At 53.5% G+C, this 25,635-nt stretch overlaps 1 protein-coding gene across 1 annotated transcript in view; it reads left to right on the top strand.

Annotated features, from left to right (window-relative positions):
• The first annotated feature begins 12,002 nt into the window (after positions 1–12,002).
• The window catches only part of LOC103533073 (potassium inwardly rectifying channel subfamily J member 12), a 29,853-nt gene continuing 16,220 nt past the window's right edge, over positions 12,003–25,635 (top strand). The window contains exon 1 of the mRNA XM_008498898.2: positions 12,003–12,545. The gene's annotated coding sequence lies outside the window, so the exon portion shown is untranslated. The remainder of the gene's footprint in view (positions 12,546–25,635) is intronic.

Raw genomic sequence — 25,635 nt, 5'->3', positions numbered from 1 at the left:
CGGCCTCTGCAGCCAGCCAAAGGTAACTCGGAGCCCTTGCCCGGAGCTGGCCCCATGCAAAGCCATGTGCTCTATAAAAAGCCTCTCTCCCTGGGCAGCCCCCCCCCCCCCTCTATTAGGATTTTTTAGAGACACTTGATGTTGAGCAAACCCTTCCTTGTAATCGAGGCGTGGATGCTCTCGGGAAGCAGCTCTAGCTTGGCAGGATTTGTGGGGAGGAAAGGTTTTGTCCAGAGGGGGAGATGGCAGGGTTCTGCTTCTGTCTGCCTGTGCTGTGTGGGGTTAATCACCAGCAGCTCTTGCCTGGTCCCTGAGCTCTGTCCTCTTGTGTCAGCCTCTGAAACTTTAATGCTTTTACACTGAGGCTTTAATTATTAAACGTGGAGGTAATGGAGAAGCCAATCTGGGAGAGTTGGCTGGGCTCAGCCATGGTGTGTGGCTGGGTGCTGGGGTGCAAACCTGCATCCCGAGGAGGCAGGAGACTGGGTTGTGGCCCTGAGAATCCCAGGGCTTCCCAAGACAGCTCAGGCTTCGCTTTGGCTCCAGCCTCAGTGCTTTTGGGACTTTCCTGCTCTCCAAGGGCCACCATGGGTCCTGGTATCTCTTGCTCTCTACCTGTGGCTCATTCTTCAAGTTCTCCAGAGGGAACTGATGCTTTCAAGTGGAGTTGTCTGCAAACCCTCTGAATTAATGCCTGAGACAGCTGTGAGTTGTGTGGCTGTTTCCAGGGTCCTCTCAAGGTACAAACAGTGTTGGATTGAGCTGGAGGGGAATGATCTCCCTGGGCAAAAATAGAACGTGCTGGGTGCTGAGATGGGGCTCCCGTGCAGCTGCCATCAGAGCCTGGTGGGGCTGGGGAAGAGCCTCCCTCGAGCTACAAACCAGCACCGTGTTTGCCAAAAAGTGTAAGACTCTTGTGCTAACAGGGTAATTAATTAATTACAGCTCATTAGAAGCATTACAATCCCATTAGTACCTTTGGATCATGGTTGGGGGGGGGTAAGCTGATCCTTGGAGGATGCGAGCGAGGCCACTGCAGGCTGCTGAGCACTGCTGCTTGGACTGGGGACACTGGGAGAGCTTTGGGGCTGCTCTCTGGGGATGGGGTCATGCTCAGCCAGCCCCTATTGGGGTCCCCCAAGTGAGGGCTCTCTGTGCTTGGGGAAGTGTACACAGAAATTGTTTCCATCTTCCCAAAGCAGTGCTCCCACTGGTGTTTCCCAGCCCTCTCCTGGATGCTCAGGGCTGGGTGTCAAACTGTGCTCTGCCTTTTTGGGGAGATGGCTCAGGGGGATGGGCTGAACCCACGTGGGACAGGTCTTGGGGTCCTGGCATCCAGTCTCTCTGCTCTCTTGGGGAAAAAATCCTCCTTCCTGCCCCACTTCTCCCCTCAAAATCGCATTAGCGCTCCCTTTATTCTTTGCTTCACGTTGCTGTCACTTGCTGGTCGCTCCTTCCTTTGATCCCTTTATTATTTTTATTTTGGAGATTTTTTTTCCTTTAACTTTTTTTTTTTTTTAAAAAAAAGCTCCATTAACGTGGACCCTGCTGATTAAATATAGCAATGAGACGTGCTGATCAAAGCGTGCCAGCCCTGGGGTGTAGTGCTTGGGCTGTTTCCCACCTCCTCCTCCTCTTCCTTCTTTCTGCTGGGACATGGAGGAGTACTAGGGCCTGCCACGAGTCCAGATAAATTGCTCCAGACCTTAAGCCCTGGCTGGAACAAACACCAAGTTTCCCCAATTTCCGTTTGTTGAGCCTGATGCTCAGGATCTGGGGTGTTGCTGTAATGCAGCAACACACCTCATGAATAAAGATTAAGTTGATTAAAAAGCAAAAACCCAGAGCAAGGCAGAATAAAAGGGATTTGCAGAGATTAGATGCTCTGGCACATCAGGAGTTCCCTAAAGGGCTGAGTGAACATGTTCAAGCATAAGAGCTTTAAGCCCTATTCCCTGTTTTGTAACTAATGGCTTTGGGTTGGGATGACTAACTCTCCCATTTGATAATCATCCCTGTGGGACACCGGTGAGATTTTGTGCACCAAAGGATGTGTGCAGTCCAGAGGCCAACATCCCCTGCCATAAACGGCTTTGTGCAGTTGTACAAACTGATCTGCCAGCAAGATGAACCCTTTTGCTGTGGCCAGATGTGGGGGAAATGGAGCAAAGGAGTGAGACTTGTACTCCAGCTGGCACGGCCTCCTCCATCCTCCTGCATCCCGAAGCCAGGGGTGTTCCTTTCTATCAGGTGCCTCCCTTGCCATCAGCTGCTCAAAGAACAGATTTTCATGAATGATCCTGAGGAGGAAGAAACCTCTATAAACACAAAAAATCAAAGTTTTTTAATTTGCATAAGTGAGGCTGAAAATGAAGCATCTCCACCTGGTGCCTCAGCAGGCAGTGTCCTGTCCCAGGTGTCTTGCCATGCATTGAGCCTGCTGGTCTCCTGGTGTCACAACCTGATCTTCCCATCCACTGCACCAGAACACGGGTCTATCCTCCCTAACAAATGGGAAAGAAGGGAGGAAAAGAACCCCAAACCCCATGCTCTTTTCTTTCCCAAGGGTCTCTTCTTCCCTAGGCTGCCCTGAGCTCCACACTGGCTGCCTCCTGCTCTGGTGTGTACTGGGCAAGGGGTGTTGTGTATTATTTAGTGAAGCAGCAGGGAAAGGAATGTGCATATGTAATCTAGAAAATCCTTTGTCCAGGATTTACCAGGGTAGATGTAAGGGCAAAATCCAGCCCGCTCCATTTTAGTGACGCAACTTCTGTCTTCATCAGAATTTATTATTTGCTCTTGAGTCTGCTGCAACATCGTTATTCTGGGCCAGGACCTTGTTTTTTAAGCCCTGTTTGAACGTGCAAGACTCTTCCTGTGCCCAAGAGATTATAAAGTAATCGACCTTTTAATTCTGGCCTGAAAATGTGATGCTTTCTGTGCCACATTTCCTTGCCCTCCCCTCCATCCCCTCATTTTCTTTCCCCTCCAGAGATGCTGTCACAGAGAGAGCTCTGACTGTGCCCAGGTGGGAAACCAGCCTTGGGATGATCTATGTCCATGTGGGACCTCTGGGTGCTCCAAAGCCCACCCCAAGGTGGAGAGGAGCATCCTCAGCAGTACTGGAAGGAGGCAGCTACAGAGCAGAATGCCAGCAGCAGCGGGGCGTAGAAAATTGAGCTAATTTTAAGATTTCCATGATAGATTTCCCAATTGGATTAATGTGACATGGTTGCTGGTGATGGCAGGGTCTGGAATTAATGGTTCAGGGTCCTCTTCCCTCCTGCCTGTCCCTGCGTGACCCAGGAGCTGTGACTCTTCCTGTGGTGTGGGTTGTTTTTTGTTTGTTGCTTTGGTTTGGGTTGGGGTTTTTTTGTGTGTGTGGGGGGAGCTTTTTGTGCTTGCCAAATTCTGTCACGGGCAATTACTCTCCCGTGTCTTCCAATTCCTGGGGGAGCATCCAGACAATTTGCTATCCCTCTCCCTGCTGAAGGAATCTGGGGTTGCAGGGAGTGCTGCAGCCCGGAGGTGGCCGCATTGCAGGCGTGGGAGCCCCGGTGAGCGCCTGAGCCTGCAAGATGCTCGCAGGAGCTCACACTGGTGGGGCTGCTTATCAGTTCCTTATCCTCTGGTTCCTTATCAAAATCAAACAACTGCTTTGCTCAGAGTTTCCGGATGGTGATGGGAGAGTGGAGGTTTGAGGGGGGTGTATTTGGGCTGGATGTGGAGGTCGGGGTAGTTGTGCTAGGATGCTGGAGGATGGAGCTGCTGTTATGGGAAGGTGGCAAAAAGCTCTGAATCCAACCACAGTGCAGCTGCAGTCACAACCATTCATCCTTAGCTGTTGTATTTTGGCAGAAATTAGTATTTCATCAATCCAGGCAGCTCTTTCTTTCCCCCTGTGGCTTCGGAAGGCAGAAGTCAGCAGCAATACAAACACTGAAGCGCCGTGTGCCGGGGATTAGCGACTTGGCAATTAAAATATTTGACCCACATCTCGTGGAGTACCAGCAAGGTCAGATGGAGCCGTGCTTCTTCCCAAAACTTCTCCTCAAAAGAATTTCATTACTGTGGTTACTTCTATTTGAACGGGCTTTTTGTTTTCTACTGAATTCAAAGGGAAGGGCTTGGGGTCCGGATTTGTGGGGCTGTGTGAGGGTTGGGCTCCTCAGCAGTGATGTTGGGGCTGCTGGGAGCAGTTCTGAGCACAGGTAGGTGATCTTTTCCAGAGCACAAACACCTCTGAATATTTACAGGACTCTTTCCATAAACACAGCGGAGAACAAGCATCTCCTTTTGTTCCTGAGATTGTACGTGCCGAGAATCCTCGTCCAAACAAACGAGCAGACTTTTTTTTTTTTCCAGAAAACATCACAGATCTTTCTTTTTTTTTTTTTTTTTTTTTTTTTTTTCCTTTTCCTCTCCTTTTCACATGTTGTTCACTCTGTTCTGCAAACAATGTTCTTTTTAAGCTCAGGCAGAAACCTCTATCTGTTTTCAGGACATGATGCGAGGGCAAAAACCAGCAGTGAGATTAAGCGGAAATCGTTTATAAAGGTCCTCTCATCCCAAAGCCTGGAGAGGGGGGAACAAAACCCAACCCCCCACTAAGCACAGCTCGGTTTGGATGGCTGGGCACACAGCTGGGGTGAAAGAGAGAACAGTCAGAGGGTTCATGGGCATCTCCCAGCCTGAGATCTGGCACAAACCCTCCTTGGTTTGGAATGGCAGCGAGTGACTAATGGGGCTGGAGGAAAACTGTGGATTTGTTCCCTTGGACCATGGACTGTTGGGTGTTCCACCAGAAAACCTGGGTCTTGCAGCCCCCCCATGGCCTGGGGAAGGGATTTTGGTGTCATAGGGTCTGAGGTTTGTGCTCTAGCTGGGGTCTCTTGTTGTGGATGGGTCCAGTAGCTTTGCCTGCCACCAAAAAAGTGTCTCCTCTGCTTCTCCTTCTCCAGGCAGGGCTGCTGAGATGCTGCAGCAGCCTGGTGGGAAACATCATTTCAGGGGTGAAACCACAGGGCTTGCAGAACCCCCCAGGCTCTGCCATCTTGGAGGGAAGTCAAATTGCTTGTCATCTTCACTTTCTGATGGGATGATGCTTCCAAAAAGGTGTGGGAGCACAAATTGCTGATGTGGACTCACCTCAGTGAAGGACACATCTGTATTATTTTCAATTATGTTGCCTGCTGAGTTTCTTCTAGGCTTTCCTAGACCCCTCCCAGGCTTACTCCAGGTGGGCTTTGATAGCTTGTTTTGATCCTGTCAAGCTGGCCTTGGAGTCCAGTGACAAGCAGGTCTTGCAGAGCCATAAATGTCTTCAGGGCCACCAGCTTTTTAGTGGGGAATTGCTGAGTTTGGGTAAATTTATCATTAGAGAGGAAACAGTGCTTCAGATCCTTCCTTGAGGAATGCACGACTCGGAGGGAGGGGGGAAAAATAAAAACAGAGAGAGAGAAACTAAAATCCTCCCTAGCAATATACACACATTGCTCAAAAAAATCCAAAACAAAACACATTTTTGAAATTCAACATATTTCCCTGTACCCACTCCCTGATTTTCTTTGGAAAATGAACTTCTGCCTAAACCTATTCAATCTCACAAAGCATTTCAATTTTAAGTGGAGTGCATATTCTGGAGGAACATGGTTCCATCAGAGTTTCTTCAGCCAGCTCTAATCCCAAATGCCTTGCTGTGACTAAGCCTCATTTCTATGTTAAGTACCTGAGCTTGCCCATAAGGGCCAGGTGAAAACTCAATCAGTCAAGTACCCTCCCTGCAGCTGCCTTGTTAAACATCCAGGTTTTAAAATTTTTCTTCTCTTTTCTTCAGTGCAGCAGAGGTGAAAGATCCCCTGGGGAGAGGCAGAGTTTAATTCCTGAGAAACCAACTCACACCTTGACACTGGGAAGTTCCTCAAGGGAGAGGAGGGACAAGGGGAGCCACAGCTTCTCTGAGCAACCTGGGCCAAGGTCTCACCCTCGTAGTGAAGAATTTCCTCCTAAGATCTCATCCCAATCTCCCCTTGAAACTGTTCCCCCTCATCCTACCAATCCATGCCGTTGTAGAAAGTCCTTCTCTAGCTTTCCTGTAGCCCTTTCAGATACTGGAATGTGCTCTTCAGTCTCTCTCCTCTTCTGTCCTTTTTCACCCCTGGGCTCGAGTGCCACTTCCCTACACCCCAGTGTTTCTCCTGAAGCCTCCTCTGGCAAAGCTGTGCAGATGGGTCACCAGGAGGTCCTCCTACAACCATTTAACCCAGGTCCACACTGGGGACAACCCCTTGGGCTGCCTTCTTGTTCCTCTGGCCAGGAGGACATTGCTGTACGTCAAGGCTGAACTGGATCCGACCCCGGGGCAGTGGTGCTTATGTAAGATATTTACTGTGTGCCCCAAACTGCCTTGGGCAGGAGCCAACGTGCTGATTAGGTGACGTCTGCTCAGGACAGGGTGGATTTTGCCTCTGAGCATCTGCTGCCTGGTCTGGTGGTCTCTGAGGCACTGCCCTGAGGTCATTTATGTAAGAAGCCAGTTGGGCTCTTTGGCTGCGGCCAGTCCTTTGGGAAAGCTTCTGGGTTATTATAGGAGGTGGCTGTCTGACCTTTGGGATGTCCAGCCTGCCTGGGCTCTGCTCTGAGCAGCCATTGGTTCACTGATCACTGCTGCTCTTTCCTCCTCCACGTCCTAAAATAATCCATCCCGTGGGTGAGGGAAGGGGGAGCTGGGCGCTGGTGGTGCAGTGAGGAGAGCAAGAGGATCGATGGCTTCCATGGCACCTTTTGGATCATCCCATGGCAAAAAGCCAAAGCTGGGCTCATCCCGCCTAGTCTGGGACATGGAGCTAGCACTGAGCTTATGTACGAGGTCTAGGAAATACCATCTGCTACTCCAAATCCTTCCCCCAAGCACTGCAGGTCATGACAGCAGCTGATAAGCTTCTTGCTTCCTCCTTTTTGCTGTATTTTCCAGACTGGATCTCAGAGCAGCATAGCCTCTGGCCTGATCGTGGGGTGGTGGCATGCTGGAGGCATGTGGTTTTCCCAAGCTGTCTCTTTTTCTACTCTTCAGGCTCCCAACTTTTGGCCACAGTGCAATGCCCTGGTCAAGGTGTCCTCGAGTGTTTGGCCTGGGCATCTCTGCATGCGTTGAGGTAGGGTCAGTGCCCTAAAGTCCCCCAAAAGATGATTGTGACCACAGAAAATGTACATTGCATCATCTGCTGTGGGGTAGGGTTATGTTTTGAGGAGGTTATGATTGTTTGGACCAACCTTGCTCGTGGTGGAGCAATGCTCAGGCTCCTGGAGGTGAGCAGCGTGCGCTGTGAGGGAGGAGAGAAATGTGGGAAGAGTTGGAGGAGGATGCTGGGGAGTGATATCCCCAGGGGACCCTGCTGAAACAAGCTCTAATGGGTGAAATTAAGCTGAATAGAAAAGGAAAATTTCCTGAGATTTGGAGCCTCCCAAGGGACACTGTGCAGTCCCAGAAGCACAGTCCCCATGGCAAACACAGGGATGGGAAGGATAGGACCAAACCTCAGTGTGGGACCTGTGTCCCCACCACAGGGCAGTGCTTGAGTTTGCAGTGAGCCTGAACCCACCCTGTGGCACCGGGTCCCCTCACTTAGGGACACCAGTGCTGGGATGCAGTGGCTGATGCTGGCAGTGTCCATGTCATGGCTGGGGCTGGAATCCAGCTGGAAGCTGGATGGAGCAATCCTTTATTAGCAAAATCTGCAGAGTTTTGCTGGCTACAAGTGACATCTCATTTTGTTTGCTGACAAAAATACAAATTTCTTTGCTTCCCTGCCCCACGCTGCCCATTTTGAGGGAGAAATGGCCCAGTTGCTCCATGGTTTTCCACAGGACAGATTGTTGCTCCTGGCTGATGGTTCCTCAGACCTCAGCAGTTCCTGCTGCCTTTGCCATTTTTTCCTGGGGGAGTGGACACAAAGATGCTGAGCCCAGGGAACCAGACCTGCTGGGCATGGTGCCCCCCTGCACCCAGCCTGCAGAGATGTTCTGCACCCCTGGAGGGTGGTGGTTTAACTTTTGTTCCCTCCAGCATTTTCTGGTCCCCAGACCTCATGAGTGGTCTCAGGAAAGCACAACAGGCAATGAGCCTCAGAACTGTGATCCCCCCACCAGCAGTCTGGTTCCTTCCCTGCCCTCCCTCCTGGCCACACTGAAGCCCCAGCAGAGACCAGAAGTTCACAGGGAAGTATCCTGTCCTTCTTCCAGATAAATCTAAGGCAGTGCCACAGTTCATCACTCCTCATCCCCCAAGTTCATCTTCCCTTGGCTATTTTGGTCATGCTTCCTGCTAGTCAATTGCTCTTGTAATCCTTGAGATGTTCTGGACATGGAGACTTAGGTCTGAGTATCCATCTCTCTGTCATCTGAGTGCTCCTTGGGCTGAGATTTTCCCCCCCATCCCTACACCACAAATATCTTTTCTTCTGCACAAGGCCAGGACCCCTTTTTTCCCCTTTGCTGGGTGCCCACGCAGCCTCTTCGGGCGCTTCAGGGATGAGACCAATGCCCACAAACCCACGCCATCCGCCCTCTGCGTTCCCTGGCCTGTTCTCTTCCTGAAACCTGCTGGGATTTGGCCCTCCTCACCCCTGCCCTGGCCAACAGCCTGGCCTGGCAGAGCTGCCATCCCACCCTGACGGTGGTGCCGGTGCCCGGAGCAGATGGCAGCAGCCGTCCGGTCCCTTCCCTGCGGATGATTTTTTTATTTTATTTTATTTTTTTTTTTCAGACAGGAGTGTGATGGCTTCAGTTTGGCTGAAGAGTCAGGGGGAGGTGTGTTAATGGTACCAATAACAGCTTTTTTTAACTGTGATTGATGAGAGCTGAGGTCCTAACTCAACAGCACCCTGCCTGTGCCCAGTGGATGGGGAGGAGGTGGACATGACTGATTTGGGCCATCAGATGGCAACCTGGAGCCCAGAAATGGCCTTTCCAAGAGCAGAGGTGGGAAGGGAGTGGGGTAGAGGGAGAGGCAGACCCCCAGGGCTGTCCTGCACAGAGCTGCCATGGTTTGAGTTTCAGGTGTCTTGGCTGGGCTCTAGGGTGGTTCCTGCATCCCTCAGCCTCAGCTCTTTCTCAGCTTGTGCTTTTCAGCTCCCCTCACTGCTAGCATCTCCTCCAAGCTTATTTTCCCCCTCTCCCTCCTGCTGCAAACCACCTTGGAATGCCCAGGGACGATTCCCACGGGAGCAAACCCTTGGCTTGTGGCAATTTGCCAACAACCCTGCACTTTCAGGGGCTCAGCACCACCAGCAATGCTCAAAATCCATCTTCTGGCTGCCAGGCTTCTGGGGGTGCTGGAGGATGGGGAGTCACATCCCCCAGGCCAAGTCCCTCGCTGTGGGATGCGGTGGCACCGCTGCCCCGTGCCACAGGGAGGGTGGGTGACTTTGCACCTTTCCCCATCCCTGCTTCCCCTTTCTCTCCCCCTTGGCTCCTTCCTCCAGGAGGTCTGACACTAATGCAGTGGGAATGTGGGACTGATGGGCAGCAGCCCTCCCTTTGGGCCATCCATCTTGATTAAATGAACCCTAATGGCTCCAGGCTGACTCCCTGGCAGGGAAGGGGCTGGCCTGATCCCCCACCAGCTGCACCCTTGCTCTCCCTCTTACCCACCTGTCCTGGCTTTGATGGCTTTGAAGTCACAAGCCAAGGCTCCTCTGGCCATGGGGTGAGGCTGTGTCCCAGTGTCCCAGCCTAAGGGGTACTAGCAGCATCATTTGGGGATGCTGGGTTTCCCCATGGTGCTCCCCAGCCCAGCAGTGCCCAGAGCTGATGGCAAAAGTACAGGGGAATTGTTTGGGACCCTCTGATTCCATGTTAGGATGGAAATCCGTGCCAGGATGGAAATCCCAGGCTATTTCTTTGCATTTCCCACAGCAAAGCAGGCAGTGGGGGGGGAAGCCACCAGTACGGCAGCAGGAACACCAGCCTGGCTGGCCCTGCCTGCTCCATCTGGGCACATCCTGAGGGCTGTGTCCCTCTGTGTCCCACAACCCTCAAACATCTCCTACTTGCTGCTTTGATGGAGAAACCCCCTGGGGAGGTGGCCCCAAAGTGCCACCAGAGCAGTGGGCAAGCAGGACTTCTGGGCCAGGGACTTCCCATCTGCTCCCCCTGCTCTGGTGGGTGCCTCCTGGCCTGGCCCAGCCCTGCAGCTGCTTTCTATGCTGCCCAGAGAATTAATTACATTATAATTACATTATAATTAATTGCTGGAGGGATGGGCAGGATTTGGAAAGCTTTCCATGAGGGATGAGGATGGTGGGATGGAGGAGAGGCATGAGCTGGGGTGTCAGGGGTTGCATGAGCAGGGGTTTGGGCCAGGGCACTGCTGGTGGCCACTATGGCTGGCATGTGGGCTAGTGACCCCTCCATCTGCAAAGCCCAAATCCCTGCTGTGAGCTGAGTGTCCCTGGGGATTTAGGCAGAGTGCTGCCAGAACAAGGCCCCGAAGGGCTTTTCATCCAGGGATTTCAAAGCATGGGTTGGAATTCAGTGTTTGTGGGGTTGGTGAGATGGGGCAGGGGAGAGGAGATATCACCCCAAGATGCTGTGGAGGTTGGGGGTGTTTGGGGGTGCTGAGGGGAAGCACAAAGCTCCATTGCCATGCTGGGAAGAGGATTAGAAGTGAGGATGAGGAGAGTCCCTGCTCTGGGGTGCTGCTAAAGGGAAGAGGGAGGGATTGCTGGTGCCAAACCTGTGGTGAGAGATGAAAAGTGAAGACTGGGAAGGGGTTTGAGGTGATACGAGAGGGAGGTGGGGCACGTGTGGCTACTTCTTCATCTGCTTTTTTAGGATTTTATGTGAGTGATATCCTGGCTGTGTGACAGCCAAGCTGCCCAAGGTTCAGCATCACTGTCAGGGCTGGAGGTCTCCTGGCTGGGATTTTTTTATTTTTGAACAAAGCCTGCGAATCCCCAAGAAAGGAGCAGGGGATTCACAGACAACTGAGTGTAGAAGAAGTCTAGCAAAAAATTACAGATGGTGGCTGGTTTGTATCTCCCTCTGGCTCCAAGCCAGGTGGGGTGATGAGTCCCCTGCAGCATCTCCCCTGCCCCTGCTCCCCTCCATGCTGCAGCAGGACTTTGCTTTGACCCTCTCCAAAAAGGCCTCACTGTTCTGAGGACAGGGTGACCTGGAGTTACCCAAAGCCTCACAAAAAGCTTAAAATAATGCTCATAACTTGGACTCCAATCTTTAAAAAAAAAAACAACAAAACAAAAAACCAAAACAATCCAACAAAAAAACGCAACAAATTCCCGCCTGCAATAAAAAGAAGTGGCTTCAAGTCCCAGCCCTCCCCCTACCCCCGGATCCTTCCCACAACACTCAGACCCTGAATCCAGCTGAAGCTGGAGCGAAGCCTCCAGGGACACGGTACCTGCCATCGATTTTTCGTGGAAGGTGTCCAAAAAGGGCAGTGATGGAGTGTGGGGCTGCAACCCCCCTCCTCCCACAGCACCCGGCAGGGGGGGAGCTGAGGTGGAGCCGTGGGGAGAGGGGCAGTGGCTTTATTTGGGTTTTTTTGTGTGGCTGTGGGAGCCGGGTTGTATGAGGAAAGGAAGAGGAAGCCATCGAGGTGGAGGAAAGGAAAAAGAAGAGGGAGAAGAAGGACGGGGGGGAAGCAGCCATTAGGAAAGTGCTGATGCAGAGGTTCACTCGTGTCTACGGGCAGAGTTGGAGTAGTTGCTGTTCACGGACAAAGGCGGTAGGAGGGAGTGGAGCTTTGTAGAAGCAGGAGCTTGTCTCACTGGGTGTCTGTGTTTCATTCCCTGTCAAAAGGCTGGGAGCTGAGGGAGGGAGAGAGGGGGGGGGGGGGAGCAAAAAAAAAAAAAAAAAATCAGGGAAGCGCCGAGCTGCAGCGCTCGCTGAGGATCAGATAGCAAGAAAACCAATAGCAGTGAGAAAAAAAAAACAACCAACCCACACCAACCAACCATCCATCCCACCCACCCTCCACGCTGAGGCTGAAGCAGGCAGGTCCCTGCCAACTCCACAGCAGAGGGAGCAGGGAAGGAGTCCACCTCCCCGGGCAGGAGCGGAGTTGAGCCCGAAGGATTTGATGACACTTTGGCGACGATGGGTCCCCCAGCATCTTCCAGAGCCCATTTGAGGGTGAAGGCTCTGAAAGCACAGAGGGAGTTTGAAGCTAAATTCACCTGAGTCTGGATCTCTTGATCGCTGGGATTTATCTGGCTTTTTAATTTTTCTCCGAAGGAGTGACAGGGGAAAACCAAACCAGGAAAAAAAAACGATTTTTTTTTTTCATCTCCCTCTTTTTTTTTTTTTTTTAATTTTAATTTTTTTTCTTTATTTTGGAAGAAGCTATATCTATATTTTTTTTCTTCCCCTGTGGTTGGAATGGAGGGGTTGGGTCTGTGCCTGAGAAGCAGCAGCCGAACGTCAGTCCTGGGAGAAAGCCGAGTGGATCTGGGGTCCCCTGCCAGCTAACTCTCCAGGACCCGCAGCCCCACGGCCCGGGGAGGGGGGGCTGGATGCACTGAGAGGTAAGTGACTTCTCCAGCATCCACACACCAGCTCCTCCAGCTCCGTCTTCATCCCAAGTCAGAGGCAAAAACAGCAGTCTCATAGTGAGTCAATCGCTTCCACCTTTCCCAGCCCTAATGGAGAAATCAGACGGGGAAGTTTCGCAGCTCTGACCTCCCGGCTCCCCAGCTCCCTGTCCCCAGAATGAAGGTTTTGAGGGGTTTGGTGTGTGTGTGGGATTTTGCAAAGCTGGTCCCTGTCCCACGGGCCCCCACCCTCCGCGGCGAGCAGCGAGGGTTTGCCACTGCTTTTCGGGGAGTGTCGGCGCCTCACCGGGCTCCCATTCCTTCCTCCTCCCTTCCAGGTTGCTTCCTCAGCCAAAACTTTTGCACACCAGCTTTTTGGGTTGTTTTTTAGAGATGCCCCCACTGGGCTTCTCCCCCTCCGTGGGTGCACATGTGTGTTTGCCTTTACACGTGTGCCCCGCACGCTCGCCTGAACCTCCTCTTCCCACCTCGCATGCTTGGGCTGAGCCCCAGGAGCTGAGGGCTTTGGGGGGGTTGAGGGGGGGGGATTGTGCTTCGAAGGCAAACTGCAAAGCGCAGGGAAAACAGCAAAGCAACCCAACAACGACAGCAGCAGCAGCAGCAGCAGCATAATTGCATCACTGTAATAGTATCGGCGCTGAGAGCAAGCCAGCCTAGTAAAATTGTCCAGAAAATGAGCTGTACTAAAGTGCCTCCAGTTAGCAGCACCTGCACGCCTTCTCTGGGTGCTTGAGGCTATTTGTATTTTTAGAAGTCTCTCTTAATTATAGAGCAAAGAGTGTTTAGAGGGGGGGGGAAATGGTGTGTATTTAGCAGCATTTGTTCCCGGACAGTTTTGCTGCAAATAACGAGCGCAAAATCACCAAATAGGGGTTTTTCTCCCATCCTTCCTTGTGATTTTTGAACCACCTGTTTTGCAGTGGTGTCAGCAAACGAGAGCTGGGTTGGTTTTTTTTTTTTTTTCTTTCCTGTTCTTAGAAAGCATGGTGGTGACTTTGCTTGCGTGCAAAAAGGATGGGAAGTGATCCCATTGCCTTCCCATGGCCCCCTCTGCACCCCAAATCCACCCCAGTCTCAGAAGAGCCGTAAAACCTCCCTGGTCCCAGCCCTTTGGTGACACTGATGGGGACCGGGGACTTGTGTGCCAGTGCTGGGTCTCCTGCAGGCACCAAAGAGCTGGGGATGTTTTAGTTTGCTGCAAAAAAAAAACCAAAACCCAAACCCTGCAACAACTCATTTTGGTTTTATAAATCTCCTTCCCCTTGTCCCCTTCTCCGTAAAACTTTCTGGGGCCTTTAGTTCTGAACAGCAGGTGAAATTCCCTTTGTGTGCGAGCACAAAGCAACAAAGGCACCAGAAAATAATGAAAACAAAACTTAAAAAAAAAAAAAATTAAAAATCCTTGCCTGCTCCTTTCAGGCCTGGAATAACAGTGAGAGTTCCCACCTGCACCGGATAGGCTGAATAAAATGCTGGCTTTGCAGGGAAGGCACCTTAAAGGCCACTTTATTTCTTGCCTCTGATCTAAAACACACTTTGTTGTTCTTCACCCCAAAGAGTTGCTCTACCTCTGAAGTCAAGGTGAATTTTTTCTGAGCTTTGGAATGCCATGGCCAGTCCCACGGGACCAGCTGGGGCAGGATGTGGTGCTCCCCACCGGCTCCATAGCACGGTGCTGGGGTGCTCTGGGATGCTTTGGGATGCTCTGGGCATGGCTGTGCCTTGCCGTGGGTTCCCCCCCCTTCTTCTCCCCACCAGTGGAGGCTGCAGGGGGATGGGAACCGTTTCCCTCTGCGGATAAACTTTGGAGGAACTCCCGGGGGAGCTGCTGGGTGAGCTGAAACCCAGTGGTTTTTCCCCAGTTGGTCTCAGGTTTTAGGGTGTAAATGCTGTTAAGGGGCTCAGGAGCTGCAGCCAGCTCCTGCATGGGGAGGAAAGGGGATGGGGTGGCAGTTCTGAGGTCTCTGTCTCCAGAAAGAGTGGGAACGCCGCTGCCCAGAGGGATTGCTGGGGGATGGATCCATCCCCTCTCCCATCACCGCTCGGGTGCTTGGCACAGGGATCAGGCACCTTATGTAAGCAGTGCTGGCAGTGCCATGCCCCGGCCTTGCTGTGCCATCATGCTCTGCCATGGCCTCGCCATCTCCCTTATCCCTCTTTTTGGGGTTCTCCTCCAGGTGCTCTGCTGTAGGGAATGGTTTGCGGAGATGGGGGCTGCAGGGCTGGCAGCAGCTCCAAGCCCAGGGGATCGTGGTTTCTGCAGAGTTCATGATTTCATCTTAGTGCTGGCCCTGGGGTGCCTGAGGTGGCACCTGGACCCCTTTCCAGGCCCTTCTGCACCCCTTGGCCTGGGTTGGGTTCAGCAGAGCAGGGCAAGGGATGGCTCTCAGGGATGAGAAGGGAGAAACCAGCCCAGCTTGCACCCATCCCTCCTGCTGCTGTCTCTCTGCGGGAGCCTGGAATGTCCTCTGAGGGTGGGCAAGGACCTGTGTCCCTGTCCCAGATCAGGAGCTTCTCCCTCCATCCTTCCTGCAGGCCCCTGGCTGCCCAGTTCCCACCTGTCCAGATTCCCTGCCCCCCGTGTGTCTGAAATGGAGGAAAAGAGAGAGGGAAAAAAAACATTTGGGGGCTCAGGGAGCTCCTACATCCCATCCCTGCTCCAGCTTCTGCTTTGGGGTGGGAAGGAGAAGGGGGACAGGTGGCCGGGGGTGGTCTCAGTGCTGTCCCCACAGCCCTGGGTGACTGTGGGACTGTCACCTCGCTGGGCCATGCCCCTTTTTCACCCTTCCTGACTCGTTCCTAGCTTGTTCCCAGTTCTGGACAGATCCTTTGGTCCCAGCTCCATCCTGGCTCCCAGCTCACTCCCTTGTTCCCAGTTTGCAGTGAGGAAGGGCTGCTGGTGGGCGATGGTTTATTTGCAAAGCTCTCTCAGATTCCCCCGTTGGACTTCTGAAGCATCTGGTATCACTATCTCAACGTCATTATGAATTAATTAACATTAATTCCTTGTTCTGGTATCTCCTATTGCCGGGAGCCTTAGCCTGGGCTTTCCCCCCCCCCCCCGTGCCCAAATAGAACTGGCCAGATCCTGACTACACCTGGTGGGATGGAGCCATGGGCTCCCCATCCCTGTCCCCATCCTTCTCAGTGACAGAGGATGCTGCCAGGTTTCTGCTGGAATGTCCAGGAGAGCCCCTCAGTGCCTGCCCACTCCCTTTGCCACTGCCACGGGGTGTGGGGGTTTCATGGATGGGGCTGCAGGGCAGGTGATGCCAGGGCTATCCCATGGGAGAATCCTCTCTCCTGTAGTGTTGGGAAACTCCCATCCTGGCTCCTCAACCTGTGCTGGAGGCACTGGGGATGCTGATCCCAAGGAAATTGGCCACAGCGATGCTGTCCCCAGGGATACTGTCCCTCTGGGGACATAGGGATGGATATAGGGACACAGCAGGTGGATGCAAGCTGGGAAGGAGGCTGGGATCCTGTGTCCTGGCTGTGTTCATCCCACTCCATGAGTCACCCCGGGGGAGACACAGCGCTGGGGTCACAGCCTGGCCACCTGGCTCTGTCCCTGTGCTCTGGTTTGCATGGTGAGCACTGGGGCAGCCACTGCTGAGGGCTGTAGAGGGGTTTGGTGGGATGTGGGTGCTGCACCCACCACCCCCCATCCCCAGACCACCCCTTTGCCTGTCCCGTTCCCTGCCCCACAGCACCCCCCCACTCCTGCACACCTCTGTCACCCCACTGCCACCACCACGTGTGCCATGGCAGGGCCACCCCAAACCCCTGGGCACCCCTTGCAGCCTGGGCTGGGTGGTGGTGGGGATACCTCCGGGTGCTCCGGGAGCCCTGGGGCTGAGCTGGGGTGGGGGATGGCAGCTCCTGGGTGGGTTGGGGGACAACCCTGGTGTCCCACATCCCTGGAGCCCAGCTTGGGCTTACGTAACAGCCATGCTGCAGTCTGCTCTGCTCAGCCACCGGTGCCACCAGCAGAGCTGCAGAGCCAGCCCAGCTCCTGGGATATTTGGTGGGTTTTTTTTTTTAGGGAGAGGAGGGAGAAAAAGAGACATCTGAGGGGGCAGGCAGGCCCCGGGGGTGGCCGGGATGTGGAAGGGGTGGTGGGTAGGGCTGGATAGGTGTGAGGGCTGGGGTGTCTGCCCCCACCCAGCCCCCTCTGCCTGGTGACCTTGGGAGAAATCCCATCTGGGTGGCAGCACCCTGTGGAAGGGGAGGCTGGGGAGGGGGAGAGCAGGGAGAGCCCTGCCCTGGTGCTAAGTGAGAGGTCAGTTAGAGACTCTGCTGGGATCCTCTGCCAACCACACTCCCATCTCTACGGTCCTCAGAGAACACAGTCCCAGGGTGCAGGTGGGGAAACTGAGGCAGAGGGCTGGGACTCCCTCTGGGGAGCACATAGAAGGGGGTCCCTCTGCACAGGGGGGAGGAGATGGGACATTACCCCTGGGATACCCCCAGGCTGAGCTCTGCCCCTGGAGCAGATATCCCTGTTCAGGTCTGGCACCTTGGAGCTCGCTGTGTGTGCTGTGAGCCGGTGACATGGATGGAGCTGGGGGGGCAGATCCAGCACCCTTCCTGCCCCCAGCCTGAGTCCCCAGAGAGGCTCAGGGTGCTGGACAGAGGAGCCTGGGGGAGACAGCTTTCTGCCAGGTTGTGCTGAGGCTGTGGCCTGGCTGGTGGCCAGTGTGTCACCATGTCCCTTGGCTGCCAGGATCCACTTGGGAGCTGCCAGGAGCCATGGGGTGCCCCAGGGCTGTGGGTAGGTGAGGGGTGCTGGTTGCAAGCCTGGGGCTTGGGGTGGTACCCACTGAGGGTCCCCTCCAGCTGAAATGCCACCAGGGCTCTGCTGTGGCACAGCTCTGCTCCAGCACAGTTTGCTGGAAGAGGATTTGTACCCAGAGCTAAGGGCTCCAGCTCCATCCCAGTTGTCTCCCAGCATGTGGGGACCTCATGGGTCTCTGTTCCCCCCCCAGAGATTTGCAGGGTCACCCAGTGGAGCTGGGCTGCACCACTCTGGTGTCTTGTGGCCCCAATGGGGGCTGATGCCACCACTCATCAGTGCCTCTGGGGAGGGCCAGGACTGCCCCCAGTCCCCCACCCTTCCTCTCCCTTTCTGCCCCTCTTTCCCAGGCTCAGGGGGCATTGCTGGGTGGGACAGAGCCCAGACACCCCCTGGCACACTGCAGATCCCACTGTCACCCACAGTGCACAAACAGCACAGGGACCCAACTCCCCAAAGCCAGGGGGGAAGCAAGGACACCAGTGAGCTCATCCCTCCTGCCCAGGCTGGGAAAATCATCACATTGTGCTGCTCACTGTGAGAGGCTGAAAGGCCTTTGGTTCCCTTTTAGGATGCATCTGGAAAGGAGCCACCAAAACAAATGCCAGGGAAAAAAAAAAAAAAAGAAGCCTTTAGCAATGGGTAGTTTCTTCATGGGTTTGGAGGGATCAAAATGCAGATCCCTCACTTCTGGGAGCCTTTTTGGGGAGGATACCCCAGTGCGTGGCTGCAGGGATTAATTAATCTCTCCCAAGGCTGTGCAGTGAGTGCTGGATCAAGTTCTTGTCTTTTGAAATGCTCGATGGGTCCCACTGGATGGTTGGGACATCTGGGAAACCTTGGGTGCTGCTCTGGATCCTGCTGCTCTTCATCTGCACAGCAGCAGAACCCTGGCACAGGGACAACCCCTGAGGGTCTGGAACACCCATCATGGGGGGGTCCTGCTCCCCAGCCTCGGGTGCCCCAGAGGTGGATCTGGCAGTGTGGGTCTCATCTGGGCTGAGAACACTTTCCAACTGGTTACACACGAGGCCCAGCTAATCTCCATCTGACAGGGAGTCATCCTGCCTACCACGGGCAGGGCTGTAATGACAATGTACTTAACGGGGCTGATGAATTAAGTGCATCTTATAAATGCATCAGATATTAAAATTCCCGTATAATTACAGTGCAATGGATTATGTGTGGTGCTGAAGGGAAGCAATTCGGCAGAGCAAAGGAATTACAGTGGAGAGAGGAGAGCCAGGGCAGTGTAATTACACACAGCTCTGCTCCCGTGGGGGGGCAAAGCCAGGGGTGGGGTTGGAGCTGCAGATGGAGGGATGCTGAGCAGCACCCGGGGCTTGGCCGGGCTGGGATTGAGGGAAGCAAGTGGGACCTGAAGGGTTTTGTGGAGGGGACAGACAGAGAAGGCTTTGCTCTGTGGATTCACCTCTTCCTGGGAGGAAAGCACCCATGGGGCTGGAGTCTGTGGAGTCTGTGTCCATAGCTCATCTCAGCACCCACTGTCCCCGTGTCCCCACGGGCACACGTGGGCTGGTGTGTGGCACAGCAGGCAGTGCTTGAGCAGATCAGCAAGAGAATCTGATTCCTCTTCTCTTCTTCTCTTCTCTTCTCTTCTCTTCTCTTCTCTTCTCTTCTCTTCTCTTCTCTTCTCTTCTCTTCTCTTCTCTTCTCTTCTCTTCTCTTCTCTTCTCTTCTCTTCTCTTCTCTTCTCTTCTCTTCTCTTCTCTTCTCTTCTCTTCTCTTCTCTTCTCTTCTCTTCTCCTTCTCCTTCTCTTCCCTTCCCTTCCTTCCCTTCCCTTCCCTTCCCTTCCCTTCCCTTCCCTTCCCTTCCCTTCCCTTCCTTCCCTTCCTTCCCTTCCCTTCCCTTCCCTTCCCTTCCCTTCCCTTCCCTTCCCTTCCCTTCCCTTCCCTTCCCTTCCCTTCCTTCCCTTCCCTTCCCTTCCCTTCCCTTCCCTTCCCTTCCCTTCCCTTCCCTTCCCTTCCCTTCCCTTCCCTTCCCCTCTTCTCTTCTCTTCTCTTCTCTTCTCTTCTCTTCTCTTCTCTTCTCTTCTCTTCTCTTCTCTTCTCTTCTCTTCTCTTCTCTTCTCTTCTCTTCTCTTCTCTTCTCTTCTCTTCTCTTCTCTTCTCTTCTCTTCTCTTCTCTTCTCTCTTCTTCTCTTCTCTTCTCTTCTCTTCTCTTCTCTTCTCTTCTCTTCTCTTCTCTTCTCTTCTCTCTCTTCTCTTCTCTTCTCTTCTCTTCTCTCTCTTCTCTCTCTTCTCTTCTCTTCTCTTCTCCTCTCCTCCTCTCCTCTCCTCTTGTCTCCTCTCCTCTCCTCTCCTCTCCTCTCCTCTCCTCTCCTCCTCTTCTCTCTCTCCATCTTAATCCTTTTTCCCTCTTTCTACATTTTATCTTTTTTTTTTTTCCTATCTTCTTTTTATAGTTCCCTTTAACTTTTTCCTTCACTTTTCCCCTTCCCCCTCCCTCTCAGGATCAGTGTTCCCAGATCCCCAGATGTCTGTATGTTCGTGATGTTGGAGCAGAGGTTTCCATGTCACCCAACACCCCAGGTGACACTGAATGGCACAGCTGGTCTCACATTCCCATTTCTCCATATTTCCCAGTGTTGGTGACACAGGGGGGGTCTCCCTGCTGTTTCCTGCCTGGGGTGGGGGTGCCACCTGCAAGGGGTCTCAGGGGAAGAACATCCCCAGCCTGACCCAGCTGCGGGGCTGCCAGGGCAAAGCCTTTGCTCTTCCCATTAATTCCATGAGTGGTGCCACCCCCAGACAATTCAGTAGTGTTGTCCAGGGCTCTAAGAAGGGCATGGAGAAAGTGGGGTGCAGGATGTCCACGGGTTGGAGGGGAGGGCAGTTCGTCGAAGCACCCACCAACCAAAACCCTGCAAGAACCCCCGACCCATTCCCCCAGGACCTGCAGCACCTTCTCATCCTCTCCTCCCCCTTTCCTTCCACTCCAAAAGGGACAAGAGTCCTTCAGGACCGCTGTCCCCACCGTGTCCCTGGGCCCCCGGGGTGATGCCTCCTTTCCTTTTGTGCTCGTTCCCTAATTAGTAAAAATCTGGCACTCTGCACCCTTCTCCCAGCCATTAATTATTATTAATTATTTGTTATGCAAATAACGTTGACGAGCGCAGCGCCGTAGGCAACACAAGGGAAAACCAGTCCCGGCTCCAGGAGGTTTATGTAATGGGGGTGAGGGGACATGGCAGGACCCCCCGGGGACACAGAGTGTCCTGGTGTCCCCTGGGAGCTGGGGACATGTCGATGGCCTCAGTGGCTGCAGGGACATGGGGATGTGGGATGGAAAATGGGACTTTTTGGGGTCTGGGGGGATGAGGGTGATGAGGGGACCCTGTCAGTGATGGGTGGCTGAGGTGGGTGCTGCTGGTTGAGGCAGGAAAGGTGATCTCTGGGTGGGTTTGTGGGTGCCAAGGGGTCCGGTCCCACCTCTTTCCCTGTGATCTCTCCCCGAGGGCAGCGTCTGGGGAGAAGCTGGGATGTTTGGCCACACGATTCCGTTTCAATAAGTGGCAGTTTCCTGTCTCCCTCCTCCCAGCTGGAGGGTGGAGAGGGTCAGGACCTGGCTGTGCATCCCTCCCCCCCCACCTCCTGGCCACTGACCCCCAGGAGGTTATTTTGGTGCTCCTCTTCCTTTATTTCACCTCCTCCCAGACCTCTCTGCCCCATCCTCTTCCCTCTGTGCTCCCCCCATGCCTCTGAGCTCATCACTGACCCCAGATGCAACCACCAGTCACATCCCAGTGTCACGGGGTGGTAACAGTGGTGGCACTGAGCTGCAGTGGCACTGGGGCTCCTGCCCAAGCCCTTCCTGAGCAATTGGAAAGGGAACTGAGAAAAACAAACAAAAAAAAAGGAACTTAAAGGGAGGAAAGAATTAATAAGGATCCTGGCATGGGGCGGCTGCTGGTGTAAAGCAGAGTGGAGATTTGGGGTGAGAAATGTGTTTTTGCCACTCTTGCTGGGGGGTGGGCAATGCCTGGGTGGTTGCAGGGCTGCTCCCACCCCTCCCAAGGTGCTGAGCCCAAGCCCACCCTGCACCCTTCCAGCTCTGCTGCACACCCTGTGCCACATGGGGCACCGGGACCTCCCTCCCCATCCCCTGTGGTTTTTCCTTGTTTGCACCTACTGGATCCCCCAGCCACCACCTCATGCAGAAACCCCCTTTATTTTCTGCACCCCAGAGTCCTTGCCTTGGGCATTTCTTTAGGGGGAAACTGAAAACAGGGGTGGGAGAGGAGCTTTGCTCAGTGCTGCAGCCGACGTCCCACACAACTTTCCCATTATTCCTGTGCCTGATGTCCATGGGGACCTCAGCTTCTTTTCTTCCTTGGCTGCTGCAGGAATCAGCTCTGGTTGTTTCCAGGGTTATCTCCATCCTCCAGCTTGCTGCACACTCTGCTGGTTCCCCACCCTCCGAGGGCCTGGGCTCTACCCAACACGTGGCCCCACAGAGGAGGGTGATATCTTTAATTCCCCACCACCAATAACAGGTTTGGAGCTAAATCTGGGGAAATCACCAACGAAGGGTTTGGAGCTAAACCTGGGGTAATTTTGGGGACTCGTGGAATTCTCCCCTTTTGCTCCTGCAGCTGCCTGGGCACTTGTGTGCTCTTGCTGCTCCATCCCCAGCCCCAGCAGAGCCCGGTGGCTGCAGGGGGGGGCTGTAGCCAGCTGCCTGTTTCTAATAAAGCTCCACTCCTGCTGTGAGCCACACGAGTCCTCTCTGGCTCCAGATGATAACTGTGGTGATGCTGCTGCCGGACGGAGCCGGTGGTGAACGGGAAAAGTGGTTGAAGGTGAAAAAAAAAAAAAGAAGTGGTTGAAGATGCAGGGTCCAGCTCTGCATCTGTGCAATGAGGATGCTCTAAGGAAACAAAAAGATCCTCTAAAAAAAAAGAGCTGGCCCCCCATGATGGGGGCTGCAGGGGGATGGAGGTGGCAGGAGGAGGGCCGGGATGTTGCATGGAGCACAGCAGGAAGGAAACACTGAGTGAGGACACAGCCAGCACTGCCTGCATGTCCTTACATATGTGCTATTTTCAGCTTGACGGGGAGCAGGCCAAGTTCTCCAACAGATTGAGTTTGGAGCTGAAATCCTCCTCTCCTCCTCCCCCTTGCCCAGCACCCACTGCATGCAGGCACGGGGAGTCCAAGTGCACCCAGGGCACCTCACCCTGCCCTATTCCAGCTCTGTTCCCAACAGGAGGATGCTCGTGCTACCCCAATGCCTTCCTATAGCAAAGCACAGGATCTGACCCTGCTTCTGTGTGGGCAGTTGGCTCCAGCTTCTCCCCTTCCCTCTTTGGGATGGTCCAGACACTGGCACCAGGATCCTCCCAAGCCCATCCCAACCCCATCACAGACCTTGCTCTCCTTACTTTTTCTTCCAAGCAGGAAAGATCCCTAATTCCTCCTTTCCCTAAACCCCCCCCTCCTCTCACCTTCCCTCTCGCCCATCATTCTGACCTTTCCAGAAGTGCAGCTGCTTTTGCAGCCGTGTCCTCACTCTGCTTGAAATGCAGGGAAGAAATCCATGTGCAACTTAACTGTCTCAGCACCCTGTAATCATTTTGTCAGCCAAAAAGCACTTTTTGTCAAACCCCCACAGGCAAACCGGGAGGGGATGAATTGGGGAGAGGCACCTGACACCACTCTCTGCTTTTCTTCCCCCCCCCCTTTTTTTTCATCTTAGGTTTTGCTTTTCGGGTGCAACGAGTGTTGGGTTTGGTCCCTCTCTGGGTGCTTGGGTGACTGTCCAGAGTGACTGAAAAGAAAAAGGAAAATGCTGTGGGAGAGCAGTGATGCTGGAGAAAATGCAGCGCCGGTGGCTGGGTTTGCTCAACAAAGGGCAATTATGCAATGGGAGGAGAAAGGCCTTGGGCTGGAGAGGAGAGTCCAGCAGGGACTAATGGAGCCTTGGTCACTGGGATGGCCCCAAGAGTGGCCCCAGCCCCTCTTTTGGCTGCTGGGGGGGTATAAAATGGCTCCTTCTGCTGCAGCAGGAGGTTAATGCCATGGGTTTGCTCCGTCCTGAGAGCAAAAGGAGGTTGTGGCTGTCCCATCCCTGGAAGTGTTGAAAGCCAGGTTGGATGGGACCAGGAACAACCTAGTCTAGTGGGAGGTGTCCCTGCCCTTGCAGGGGCTTGGCACTAGATGATCTTTAAGGTCCCTTCCAACCCAAACCTGCTATGAAATGGAGAGCAATTCCTTCCTATAGGGCCAAGGCCCTAAATGAGACGTGGTTGCCTTTGATGCTGGTTCTCCCTCTCTAGCTCTGGGATCAGTGTGTGTGTGTGTGCCCTTTGAAGCCCCTTCAGCATCCCCAGTGAGCACCTGAGGTCACAGGGGTGTGTGACACCAGCCCCTTATCCCTTGGGAAAAGGCTGGAGGGCATCTCTTAGTGAAGAGAGTTCATATGGCCTCGAGGACCAACTCTGCATGGGGGTTGCCAGGAGCAGGGTGACAGGGCTGGGGACACAGGACCTCTGATTTGGGCTTTGCAGGCTGGCAGTGTGGCTCTCCTCTCATTCCTTTTTTTTTTATTATTCTTTTTTTGGTTGGCTCTTGCCCCAGTGTCGGGGTGAGCTGCCTGTGCCAGCCTGCGTCACACGAGCACGGCAGGGAGCCCTCCCCATCCCTTCTGCTAAGGAGGAAGAAAATTCTTGGGATAGTGGCAGGACTGGAAGGTCAAAGCCATCTCAGCCCCCCAGTTCTGCCCCTGATCCCCCCTCACATCTTTCCCTTGCAAAGAGGGGCTGGGGATGAGGTGAGAAGAGGGAATCTTGTGTCCAAGCTGGTAGAATGGGAAAAATGATCCAAAGCCCTGCCTAACAAACAGGAGGTCTTGAACTCTTCATGAAGTGTTTGGAGGTCTCAGTCACTAAAAAAAACCAAACAACAAACCACTCAAAAACCCACTTTCAAATGCTCCTTGTCTAATTAGGGTAGCGGGAAGGACTCATCCATCGTTGTGTGTCAGGTGTGTCCTCAGCTGCACACGTGAAATTTGGGCCATCAAGCACTCGCAGCCGCCGTCACAGCGAGGTGCCCCTGGCCAGAGACAGCTCCTTAAATCATCCCCCAGCACTGGGGAAATGGCAGACAGCTCGAGAATGAAAAGGTGAAACATCCTTGCTGGAGCTTTTGGCTTGAATTATTTGCTCAGCTTTAAGAATAAGTTACACACGAGCAAAATTGAAGTGGTTCGGATGATTTGTTTTGGGTTTTTTTGGGGGGAAACTCATCCAGTGGATGGTGTGGAGCTGAGCACGGCTGCTCCAGCAGCCTCTGAGAATGGGGACTGAGCTGCTCTGGGAAGATGGGCTGAAAAAAGAGGGCCAAAATAACCCCTCTTTAATGCATTTGGGTACAGTATTGAGACAGGAGAGCTGGGATTGAAGCTTTTCCCTGGTTTTGCTGGAGGCGGAGAGGAAAGCAGTGGTGGGGATGATTCTCCTCTGTCTCTTCTCCACTGGCCCCGTTGTTTCCATGGGCAAATACCTGGCAGGCATTAGCAGGGCAAACTTTGGGCTCTTTTCCCTGCTTTATTCCTGGTTAGTTTGACTAAATCCAGCTCTTTTAGGATTAATGCCTCCAGCACTGCTGGTTGTGACCCCCCCTTGCCAACGCGCGTGCTGAGCTTCTGCAACTTCCCTTTTATTACTGAAAATGAGAAGTTGCTTTTTCTGTTTTTTTTTTGTTTGTTTGTTTGTTTGTTTGTTTGTTTTTCCCCCCGGGATCACAGATTGCAAATAATGATTGCCTGAGACACAGGCTGCTTCCCAGCTTGCTGACACGGGGGTGGGATTGCTGGTGACACCAGGAGCCAGGCCAGTGCTACTTTGGTACAGCCCAACAGGCACCTTAATTTAACTCTCCTTAATTTAACACTCCTCAATATAACTCACCTTGATTTAACACTCCCCTTACCCATCTTTGTCATTTTTAATGAAGCAGAGGGGATGAGGTCTTGCACTAAATATTGGGTGAGTTTGATGTGCTGCTCACATGAAGCCAGTGGCTGGGGTGGGTCCTGCTCCTTTGGGCTGCTGTGGGTCCTATTATCTCCTGTCCCCTATTTAACAGGGTCACGTGGAGCACAAGGAGCTGTTTGCACCAAGCACCCAGAGCTGAACCTGTATTCCTGGATTTATTGCTTTCTATTGGCTGCCTTTTCTCCTGTTTTCTTTCTGTGGGGTTATTTATAGCTGGGCCAACTCCTTTCCCCATCCTCACCCACTC

The sequence above is a fragment of the Calypte anna genome, chromosome 14 (assembly GCF_003957555.1).
Source record: "Calypte anna isolate BGI_N300 chromosome 14, bCalAnn1_v1.p, whole genome shotgun sequence".
Lineage (NCBI taxonomy): Eukaryota > Metazoa > Chordata > Aves > Apodiformes > Trochilidae > Calypte > Calypte anna.
The sequence above is the reverse complement of the archived record's forward strand: the minus strand, read 5'-3'. Positions and strand labels throughout refer to the sequence as shown.